Raw genomic sequence first — 12,241 nt, 5'->3', positions numbered from 1 at the left:
AAAATCAAAATCAAAAGCGATGTATTTCAAATTATAGCTTCATAATGAATATGAGACATCAGACTACTTGTTTTTATTCATTATGAAGAATTATCACACAAAAAACAAACTGAAAAGCTGCATGTTAATTGACAGCATCTGAACATATTATGTCTTATCATTTAATTTTACATTAACATTAACATTTTAACACAAATATTCACAGTTTTTTTGTAACATGTTAAGCGGGCTCTCATGAAATGTACTGGCAGCTAGACAGTGAATGCGCTCAATACCCCTGACTCTGCGCTGGCACTGCTGTGCCAGTTGTATGGCAAAGGAGCTGCCCTGACCTGTTCACAGGCTGCTACAGCCCTGTGAATGAGTGACAGTAGAATAGAGTAGAATCACTTTGGAGACTGAAACATGTTTTTCAGATGAAACTTCCCGTGTTACTTCCTCAAACGGACGTAGCACATCAACTGTTGGCTTGATGAAGGATAATTCTCCCACATTTAAGCACAATGCATTCTTCCCAAAAAGGCAGAGGGCTGTGGTCACAGCTTCATTTTGCTCACAGAGCCTCTCCAGCATGCAAAAGACAGAGATCCAGCGGGTATCTACTGAATGAATTAGCTTGTGCTCTGCCACTGTCAACTGTTGTTGAAAATCCCCGAGCTTCTCTGTGGCCTTTGTGCTGTGGTGGAAAAAGGACAAATGGGATTCTGGGACTTCAAAATAAAACAGGAACTACAAACAAAACTTAACTGAACAAGAGTTCAAAAGTCCACAAAAGAGTTCAAAACATAACAAAAGGGTTCAGAAAGCTGTGACACTTGCAGCCGTAACACAGCCGTATCTTGCATATAACTGTGACAGGCAGAAGAAGAAGTAGTTCCTACCAACTGGTCATACCAACATCATTTAGACGATATAGTATTGTTACATTCCACTGTGTTCCTGTTAATGATAAACTACAAATTTACCGAGAATTACTAAAATATCAATATTTTAATATGAGAATTGATTCTAGAACATAAATATCTAGTATCGGAAGTATCAATATTTCATTATCGATCTGCACACCACTACCCCGTGGTGGCTGAGGCCTGGCGTGGCGGAGCATTTTGTTTGGCGTGGCCAGGTTGCCGTGAGTTTGGTGAGTAGTGGCAGCACACCTGGCACTCCTTTGTGTAGTCTGCCTCTCTGCATGTGGCCTCTGCCTAGTGTTTTAACTTAAAATTTAAAACCTTAAATATGTTGTCCTTCTTTTAAACAAATGTCGAGGCCTTTCCCCTTTTTTAGTAGATAAATTGTAATAAACATTTTATACAATTTTATTAAGTCACAAGTATTGTACTGTTTGTAACTGTTTCCTTTCTTTCCAGCAGTTCCAGTCCCTGCTTTTTTCTTTTTTGGGGGATTATTAAATACTTTTATATATTTTTCAACTCACATCTCAGTAATGTACCTGTGTGTCCTTTACTTTTACTAAGTATTTATGCTAGGTATTTCCTGGGCTGCAAGTCCCCAGGTGGCATTGTCAGCAATTTCAATCCTCCCCTTAGTGTCCCTCACCACATATCAGAGATATTAAAACTACTGTAGATCGACGGTTAATAAAGAACGTGTGTCAAATGTGACTCACTGAAAATTAGGAGCTAAGGCCTCTGGGGACGTGAGGAGCATTCAGGCTTCAACCTCAAGATTGGTGTGATTGGTGTGAGCAGAGTTAAAGGTGTAGTGGGGGACTGTTTGAGTCTCAGTAACTCAGCGCTCTCTCAGCCAACATTTGCTGTCCTCCATAATGAGGTTGATCATGTCTTCAGCAGTGACCTGAGCTGGGATCTGGTTCTTCTGCTGAAGGTTTAGGCACTGCATCACCACTGCCATCTAAAAAAATATGAAGGAGATATGTCATCTTTGAGCCTGTCAAGATAATTCTTCAAATAATTTAGCAGGTGTTTTGTATTAGTGTGGGCTTGGGAGGATAGAAGTTCTTATCTGAGTCTTGTAGCTCTGTATCTGCCAGCAGATCTGCAGAGCTCCATTATAGATGGATGTTTCAAACAGCACCTTTGAACAAAAGAAGACAGTTATTCATTAGTTTCAGTTAGTTTGTTTAACTCCAGTTTGACGATAGACCTGAGCGAACTAAAACACGGGTAATCCTCTCTGCACAACTGAACACACTGAGTTCAAGGTGAAGAGTGAGTGAGGTCTGAAGAAGAGTTCAGAGCGCTGAGTCACAGACTGAACATTCTAGAACAGAACTCATGTCACACATTCCAGAAGGTCACCAAGGAAACGCTTTGATCAAATATCCTGTTTAGGTCAGGATATTTGATCAAACATCCTGACCTAAACAGGATATTTGATCAAATATCCTGTTTAGGTCAGGCGAGCGTGGGGACCAGTCAATGGTATCAATTCCTTCATCCTCCAGGAGCTGCCTGCATGCTCTTGCCACATGAGGCCAGGCACTGTCCTGCACCAGGAGGAACACAGGACTCACTGCACCAGTTCAGGGTCTGACAGTGGGTCCAAGGATTTCATCCCGTTACCTGATGGCAGTCAGGGTGCCGTTGTCTGTAGAGGCCTGTGCGTCCCTCCATGGATATGCCTCCCCAGATCATCACTGACCCAGCACATAAGCGGTCATGCTAAATGATGTTACAGCATTACAACATTCTCCACGGCTTCTCCAGACCCTTTCACGTCTGTCACATGTGCTCAGGGTGAACCATCTCTCATCTGTGAAAAGCACAGGGCAACAGTGGCGGACCTGCCAATTCTGGTGCTCTATGGCAAATGCCAATCAAGCTCCACGGTGCTGGGCAGTGAGCACAGAGCCCACTAGAGGACAGCGGGCCCTCAGAGTACCTGTCTGTTTCTGATTGAACTGCCTGTCTCCTGGAATCTCCTCCATGCTCTTGAGACTGTGCTGAGAGACACAGCAAACCTTCTGACAATGGCACGTATTGATCTGCCATCCTGGAGGAGTTGGACTGCCTGTGCGACCTCTGTAGGGTCAAGGCATCACCTCATGCTACGAGCAGTGACACTGACCCTAACCAAATGCAAAACTAGTGAAAAACAGTCAGAAAATTAAAAAAAAAAGAGGACAGAAAAAAATGTCACCATGCCTCCACCTGGAAACCCATTCCTGTTTTGGAGGTTGTCTCATTGTTGCTCCTTTAGTGCACCTGTTGTTAATTTCATTAACACCAAAGCAGCTGAAACTGATTAACAACCTCCTCTGCTACTTACTTTCCTGAAATCCCACAGTATTTTCTCTTATGTTGCTTTTTCTGATTCTCTTTGTGCTCTGATTTGTACGTGTGTTTTCTTGAGGCCACCCTGTGTCTCTCATATCTGAATGGACAAAAGCACAGACTAAACAGTCAGCAAACAAAAGAACATTTTTCATGTTTGAGTCACATTTTCCGGAGATACAGAAATTTAGAAATCATATATTCAGAGTCCAATGAGCTGCAATAACCTTATACAAATCTTATACAAAAGACACATAAATTGAATTTGTTAAAACTCTAAAAGTTTTACAGTGTTAACAATCTTTTCTACAATAAGAGCCATGTGTCTGGAACGTTACAGTCAGTTCACGAGCAGATCACGAGACACGAGACCAGACAAGGGAAATGTCAGTGAAGACCATAAAGTGCCACCATATATAGGTGTCATCTAAGTGTGTGTGTTTACTCTGTGAGTCACCTACTCACTTCTATTCAATTTAACTCTAAACTCTTTTTCCTTCCCTGTATCCTCAGTTGTTTTGGGTCAGTGAGTCACTGAGGTTCACAGGTGAATACACAAACATTAGACACAGATTTATACAGTTCAGCTTCAGTAGTTATTTTTCAAAGCACGGAGTCATTTCAAATAGTTTGAAATGAAGTTTCTTTTTTGTTTATTTAAGAGCTTGAGACACATTATTTGTGCTGAAGGGACAAAAAGAAAGTTTCTTATTACTGTTGTAACAGCTGAAGCCAAGAACACGAGGGAAGGACACAAACACAGACACACCAGGCAGATGGACAGTGATAATGTCCCTTTATTTAACTCAAGATCACTGGTATAGAGTCGGAGTCCAGGAAACCAAAAACATCTCAGGAAGCTGAAAATCATCCACACAGGAGAGAAAACACCAGAAACAGAAACTCAAGGCAAACCAGGCACAGAGGTGAGTCCAAAGGGAAACACAAGGATCAACACAGGAGACAAAACCAGGAGACAAACACAGGCAGGATCAAAGCTGCAGACAGGAGCTCAGGAACACACACAACCACAGGGACAATCACAGGGATGAAGACTGCAGGGACAAACATAGCAAGAACACAGCAGGGACAGACTTGGACAAGAACCTAGACTCAGACTTGACAAAGGACAAGCTGACAAAGAGACAGTGGAACAATAAGACATATATACACAGAGGGTAATTGGCCACAGATAATGGTGGGAAACGAGCCAAAGACAGGAAGTAGACTAGGAACAGATACACAAGGAACAGGGCTTCAAAATAAAATAGGAAATACTAACAAAACCAACCAGAACAGGTAGAACAGGCAAACTCAGACAAGAAATACTTTGTTAACTTTATTTCCTGGTCTTTGAGGATTGAGTTCTGCATTTCAGACATAAAAGTGTTCATGTAGGGAAAATTTAAAAACATAAACTTAAGGCAACTAAGACGTCTTACTGAAACCAAAACAGCAAAAGAGGTGAATCCAAAGAAACGTGAGGAACTGAACACAGGAGCAAACTCAGGAGCAGCATCCACCAGCTTGTGTATGATCATCCTGCATTCACTGTTTGGAGACTCCTGGATGTTCATCATCGGGACAAGGGCCTTCAGCACCTTATGGATCCTCATGGTCCAACAGAGCAGTCCTGTTGGACTCACACTCAGAGACTTTCACTGTGCTCATCCTGACAGGCCTGGTGGGTCGCTGGGTGGCGTCTGTTGGGAGGGGGGTTACTGTTAGGATCAGGCAGGTTCTCTTTCTCCTTACCCTTTATGCCTCCTTTGTGTTCCCCTCCCTGGTGTGTGTCGTTTGTCCCTGTCTATCTTCTACACCTGTACGTGTGTGTGTGTGTGTGTGTGTGACCTGTGTGTGTATGTGTGTTCAGAGTGTGGTGACCTACTTCCAATTCACCTCAATTCACCTGCGCACCTGACAGCGATCACGTCATCACCCCACCTCCAGTCTGTGGCTCTTAAGAACAGGTTCATCACTCCACTGCACTGACCTCCTTCAGTGGTCCTTATGTTGACAAACTTACACAACTCACAATAAGTTAGGGATATTGTTATTTAGAGTGCTTTTCCTATTTGGTCTGAATTTTAAGAAATAAGTAAAAGTTCCCTTTGATATTACTAATAATGAATGAGAAGAAACACCATTTTCATTAGTTTAATATTTATTACCTCAAAAATTTAGACAATAACAAGGATAGCCCCAAATAACAAAAATTGACAATGTCAGTAGCGGGTGTTTCCACCATTTGCCGAAATTACAGCTTGAGAGCGACGTCTCATGCTCCTCACTAGCCTCATGATGTTGTTCTGACGCAATGTGCTCCACTCTTCCTCAAGTGTTACACGCAGTTCCGCCAGGTCACGTGGGGGTGGGGTTCGATCATCCAGTCTTTGCTTCAGCTGGTCCCAGGCATGCTCTATGGGGTTCAGGTCACGGGACATTGCTGGCCATACTATATGAGGCACTCCAACTTCCTGAAGTCGAGCTGTGACAATTCTGGCACGATGTGGGGGAGCATTATCATCCATGAACAGAAAGTTGGGGGTGTGCTGGTGGAATTGGGGCATGATGATGGGTTCTATGAGGTCTCTGAGGTGCAGTGACTGAGCCATCTACAATAACCAAATCTGTTTTGTGCTGACTGGTGATGCCTGCCCAGACTGTTGCACCTCCACCACCAAAGCGAACCCTGGGGACCATGTTGACCTCGGCTTATCGCTCACCTCGCCTTCTCCAGCAACGCTGACGACTGTCATTTCTGTGCAAGGTGACCCGACACTCACCAGTGAACAGGATGGTAGACTACTGCTGCATTGTCCAGGTCACATGGTCTTGTGCCCACTGCAAACGTTCACAGCGCTGTCTTGGTGTCAGTGGAGTCACCTGCAATGGTCGTCTGGCATTCAAGCCAAAGCGGTGGAGTCGGTTGTGAATGGTTTGTCTGGAAACCCTAGTACCCCTCACATCTCGTAAACAGGCCTGCAGCTGTGTGGCAGTTGCATAATGGTGTATGAGTGCATAGGTCCTTAGGTACTGGTCATTGTTGCGGTCTGTCATTCGTGGGGCTCCACTCCTGGGTCTGTCACGAACTCTTCTGACTATCTGCCACTGATTGTGGCAGGCGCGCTACGGCCAAGTGGCGCTGCTCGTCCATTAAGTGAGGCTGTTTGAATGATGAACTTGGACTGACTTACTGACAATACCAGCTTTTTATACCCACAAAATGTTGAATTTGATGCCACATTGAAAAGGGTTGGCTTTTAGTATTTTTTGGTATTGGCCCCAATATGTAAGGCACACTGTATAGAGTGAGACCGTTACGTGGAAAACACAAAATGAGGTGTGTCTATCACCCCAATTGCCTCCCTATCCCAAAAATCTCTGAAGTGAAACAAACACTGTATGTATGACATCCACTAAGTCTCTCACAATATCCCTAACTTATTGTGAGTAGTGTGTGTGTGTGTGTATGTATATATATTGTCTAAAGGAAGCTTGACCTCATGACCTCAGTATTTTTAAAATCCTGACTACAGTCTTAATGAGAAAAGAAAATCTTCTGTTCAGCTCATGAATGCAAAGGTGAAACCCCAAATACACAGTCACAGTATTTCAGGAGTGGTACTTGTAGTGCTTCATGTAGCACTGAGAATGGGTGTGATAGGTTTAGAACATTTGAAATAATTGTAGTATTGAGACAGTGTAAAAGTAAATGTTCTTTATTTGCCTCTAGTGTAAAACTTACATTTCTCAGAAAATATAATATTAGCAGTAATTACAATTGCTGTGTTAGTTTTAGTAGTAGTTTGTAGTGATTGTAGTGGTTGTTTAGTAGTAGCAGCAGTAATATCTATACTACTTCCAGTAGTAATGAAAATAATTGCATCAGAATAACTGATAGTGATTTAGCTTTGTTTACTGTTCATGTTATTCTGATAACATGTTATACTATAAAAGATAAGATAAGATACACCTTTATTAGTCCCACAATGGAAAAATTGCATTCGTTATGCAGTTTGCAGTATAACTGAATTATTATATTTGAATAAAGGCTCCATTGTTTTTCCAGTTTAAATGTTCTGCCTGCCTTAGTTTGTGAATTTGTACAAGCTCCAGTCATGTTCTCACATGAATGAAATGGCCAATCACAAAATTCACCAGCCTCAGCCAATCAGAAAATTGGATTGCCTCTTCACCCTAAATTAAACATTATCTGCAGTACCAGAGTGTGTTCAATAGGGGGAACTCTAGAGCACTGGCTGACACACACAGCTCTGTGTTTACCAATGTGGACATCTTCTGAAACATACACAGATCGTTCATTAGGACTGAAGAAGAAGAAGAAGTATGGTGATATATATGTTTTGTGTACTTTGTACAGCAGACACATAATGATGCCTCAACTTACTGCATAACTCTGAATCTCCAAGATATGAAAGACAGAAAAAATAATGTGGAAATTAGCTGCAATTCTCCATCACACCACACGAAGGAGCTGATTTATCACTTTGGGTTCAGCATCTGTGAATGAATAAGAAAAGACCAAATAAAGTCCAGGTGGAGGGTGGAGGAGGTGGAGGAGTCTCAGTGTGTCTGCAGAGACTGTGTAGAAGGACAGAGCAGCAGCAGAGCAGTCCAGATACACTGATGATTCTCTTTCAGATCCAGAGGAACACACAATGATGATGGTGGACTCAGAGCAGTTCAGACTGCAGCACTGAGAGTCTTCTCCACTTCCTCTGGTTCCTCTGTCAGTCACTGCTGGATGAAGCTCTCCTCTCCACTCTACCTCACAGTAACATGGACCAATCAGAGCCTCTCTACACACAAGCTGCTGCTGCTTCAACCTCTCTGGATCATCAGGACACAGCTCATCCTCTTTCAACGCACACACTGTCCTCTTCACTCTCTCCTTTAGAAAGATCCCAGCCTCCATCTGTTGAGAGAAGAAGACAGACAACAGAGGTGATAAATCAGTGTTTACAGAGACTCACTTCATCAGCTGTCAGTCACTGATGCAGCACATCCAGTATAAAGAGCAGCAGGGACTTCAGTCCTGTTCAGAGCAGAAGTGGAGCAGCTGTGTAGTGTAGCAGCTTTCTCTCAGCTCTCATGTTAACGTATTGGAGTGAAGACACTGAGCTGGAAGCTCACACACCTGCAGAGACTTTTAGCATCAAGTCTGTTTTCACTCAAGTCCACAGTGGAAATAAACTGCTGAGTCATGAAGCTTCATTACTGCACAAACAGTTTAGTGATGGATTCACTGCTGTTACATGTCAACTCATGTTCCACTTAAAGAAAGAGTCTCTGTGTGTTGATGAACATCTGATCTGCTTCTGAAATATCAGCTGACAAATAAACATGGAGGCTGTCACTGAAAGTATCTGACAGATGGACAGATATACAGATGTGATCACTGGACTTCAGCAGAGGTTCTGCTCTGTATCAGACCACATGCTTCCAAAATGTCATGATGCTTCTCTGAAATCAGAGCCAGTGATTTGCAGGCTGCAGTCAGACTGATCTCAGAGCTGTGACAAAGATCAAACTCATCAATTCTTTAGTGTTGAAATGAGAACAAACAGTTTCAGATCAGATTTGATGCTACGACACTTTGATGAATGAGGACCACTGTCTCTACACAGTCTCTATACTCCTTGAACCGTCACCTTATCGTGGTGGAGGGGTTTGAGTACCCGAATGATCCTAGGAGCTATGCTGTCGGGGCAAATTGCCCTGGTAGGGTCTCCCAAGGCAAACAGGTCCTGGGGGACGGGTCAGACCAAGAGCGGTTCACAAGCCTCCTATGAATATATTTAAAACATGGCCAGCTACGTCGCCCGGTATGGCGCAGCCGGGGCCTCACCCTGGAGCCTGGGGTTGAGGCACGCATGCGAGTGTCTGGTGGCCGGACCTCTCCCTACGGGGCCCGGCCGGGCAATGCCCGAAGGAACGACGTGGGGCCGTCCTCCCATGGACCCACCACCTGCGGGAGGAAACGTAGGGGGGCCGGTGCAGTGTGAATTGGGCAGTGGTCGAAGGCAGGGGCCTCGGCGACCCGATCTCAGGGCACAGAAACTGGCTCTCGGGACATGGAATGTCACCTCACTGGGGGGGAAGGAGCCTGAGCTTGTGCTGGAGGTTGAGAGATACTGACTAGAAATAGTTGGGCTCACCTCCACGCACAGTTTAGGCTCTGGAACCCAACTCCTCGAGAGAGGTTGGACTCTCTTCTATTCTGGAGTTGCCCGCGGTGAGAGGCGGCGGGCTGGTGTGGGCTTGCTTATAGCTCCCCAGCTCCATAATGAACACCATGTTCAAGCATAAGGGTGTCCATCAGTGCACATGGCACCATGACACCCTAGGCCGAAGGTCGACTTCGTGGTCGTGTCGTTTGACCTTCGGCCGTATGTCTTGGACACTCGGGTAAAGAGAGGGGCTGAGCTGTCAACTGATCACCACCTGGTGGTGAGTTGGATCCGCTGGCGGGGGAGGAGGCCGGACAGGCTCGGCAGGCCCAAACGTATTGTGAGGGTCTGTTGGGAACGTCTGGCTGAGCCCTCTGTCAGGGGGTCTTCAACTCCCACCTCCGGGAGAGCTTCAACCAGATACCGAGGGAGGCTGGGGACATTGAGTCTGAGTGGACCATGTTCTCTGCATCTATTGTTGATGCGGCCGTCCGGAGCTGTGGTCATAGGGTCTCCAGTGCCTGTCGTGGCGGTAATCCCCAAACCCGGTGGTGGACATCGGAAGTAAGGGATGCCGTCAAGCTGAAGAAGGAGTCCTATCGGGCCTGGTTAGCTTGTGGGGCTCCCAAGGCAGCTGACAGGTACCGACAGGCCAAGAGGGCCGCAGCCCGGGCGGTTGTAGAAGCAAAAACTCGAATCTGGGAGAGGTTCGGTGAGGCCATGGAGGAGGACTATCGGTCGGCCTCAAGGACATTCTGGCAAACCATCCGGCGCCTCAGGAGAGGGAAGCAGTACTCTACCAACACTATTTATAGTGGAGGCGAAGAGCTGTTGACCTTGACTGGGGACATTATTGGACGGTGGAAAGAGTACTTTGAGGATCTTCTCAATCCCGCTGTTACGATTTCCGTTGAGGAAACAGGGGATGGGGGTTCGGTGGCGGACTCATCCATCACCCAAGCTGAAGTCACTGAGGTGGTCAAAAAGCTCCTTGGTGGCAAGGCACCGGGGGTGGATGAGGTCCGTCCCGAGTACCTCTGTCTCTGGAAGTCTCTGGATGTTGCAGGGCTGTCTTGGTTGACACGCCTCTGTAACATCGCGTGGCAGTCGGGGACAGTACCCCTGGAGTGGCAGACAGGGGTGGTGGTCCCTCTTTTCAAGAAGGGGGACCGGAGAGTGTGCTCCAACTATAGGGGGATCACACTTCTCAGCCTCCCTGGGAAAGTCTATGCTAGGGTGCTGGAGAGGAGGATTCGGCCAATAGTCGAACCTCGGATCCAGGAGGAACAATGCGGTATTCGTCCTGGTCGTGGAACACTGGACCAGCTCTACACTCTCTATAGGGTGCTCGAGGGTTCGTGGGAGTTCGCCCAACCAGTCCACATGTGTTTTGTGGATCTGGAGAAAGCGTTTGACCGTGTACCTCGTGGCGTCCTATGGAGAGTGCTCTGGGAGTATGGAGTCCGGGGCCCTCTGCTAGGGGTTGTCAGGTCTCTGTACGACCGGAGCAGGAGCTTGGTTCGCATTGCCGGCAGTAAGTCAGACCTGTTTCCAGTGCATGTTGGACTCCGGCAGGGCTGCCCTTTGTCACCGGTTCTGTTCATAATTTTTATGGACAGGATTTCTAGGCCGGTTTGGGGACCACAGGATTTCATCCCTGCTTTTTGCGGATGATGTTGTCCTGTTGGCTCCATCAAACCAAGACCTTCAGCATGTACTGGGGCGGTTTGCAGCCAAGTGTGAAGCAGCTGGGATGAGAATCAGCACCTCCAAGTCCGAGGCCATGGTTCTCAACCGGAAAAGGGTGGCTTGCCCTCTCCGGGTTGGAGGAGAGTTCCTTCCTCAAGTGGAGGAGTTTAAGTATCTTGGGGTCTTGTTCACGTGTGGGGGAAGGACGGAACGTGAGATTGACAGGCGGATCTGTGCAGCTTCCGCAGTAATGCGGTCGATTTACCGGTCCGTCGTGGTGAAGAAGGAGCTGAGCCGAAAGGTGAAGCTCTCAATTTACTGGTCAATCTACGTTCCTACTCTCACCTATGGACATGAGCTTTGGGTCATGACCGAAAGGACAAGATCTCGAATACAAGCGGCCGAGATGAGTTTCCTCCGCAGGGTGGCTGGGCGCTCCCTTAGAGATAGGGTGAGGAGCTCGGTCATCCGGGAGGAGCTTGGAGTGCGGCCGCTGCTCCTCCACAGGGGCCAGTTGAGGTGGCTCGGGCATCTATTCAGGATGCCCCCTGGACGCCTCCCTAGGGAGGTGTTCCGGGCATGTCTCATCGGGAGGAGGCCCCGGGGAAGACCTAGGACACACTGGAGGGACTATGTCTCTCGGCTGGCCTGGGAACGCTTCGGGGTTCCCCCGGAGGAGCTGGAGGAAGTGGCCAGGGAGAGGGAAATCTGGGCGTCCCTGCTTAGACTGCTGCCCCCGCGACCCGGCCCCGGATAAGCGGCAGATAATGATGATGTCTCTACACATCTTGTGAGGCTGTCAGCTGTAACCCTGCTCTACTTCCTGTAGATTCGAACACAACAACAGTCGTCTTCACATCAACTCAAACACACGATCACAACAAGCTTGTGGCTGATCTGATTGGCTGACTGCTCTCTGTCTCTCTGTTTTTCTGTCCAATCCTGAAGCCTGTCACCATTCTCCTCAGCTTCAATGAGGAAAGCAGCCACTGAGAAGGTTGGAGGTTTACAGGAGACACTGGATCTTTGCTTTGATACAAACTGTGTTTAGGACAGTACTTATGAAAGCAGCATGGACTGAATCCAACCCTCTACTGACCTCAG

The sequence above is a fragment of the Toxotes jaculatrix genome, chromosome 10 (genome assembly GCF_017976425.1).
Source record: "Toxotes jaculatrix isolate fToxJac2 chromosome 10, fToxJac2.pri, whole genome shotgun sequence".
NCBI lineage: Eukaryota > Metazoa > Chordata > Actinopteri > Toxotidae > Toxotes > Toxotes jaculatrix.
The sequence above is the reverse complement of the archived record's forward strand: the minus strand, read 5'-3'. Positions refer to the sequence as shown.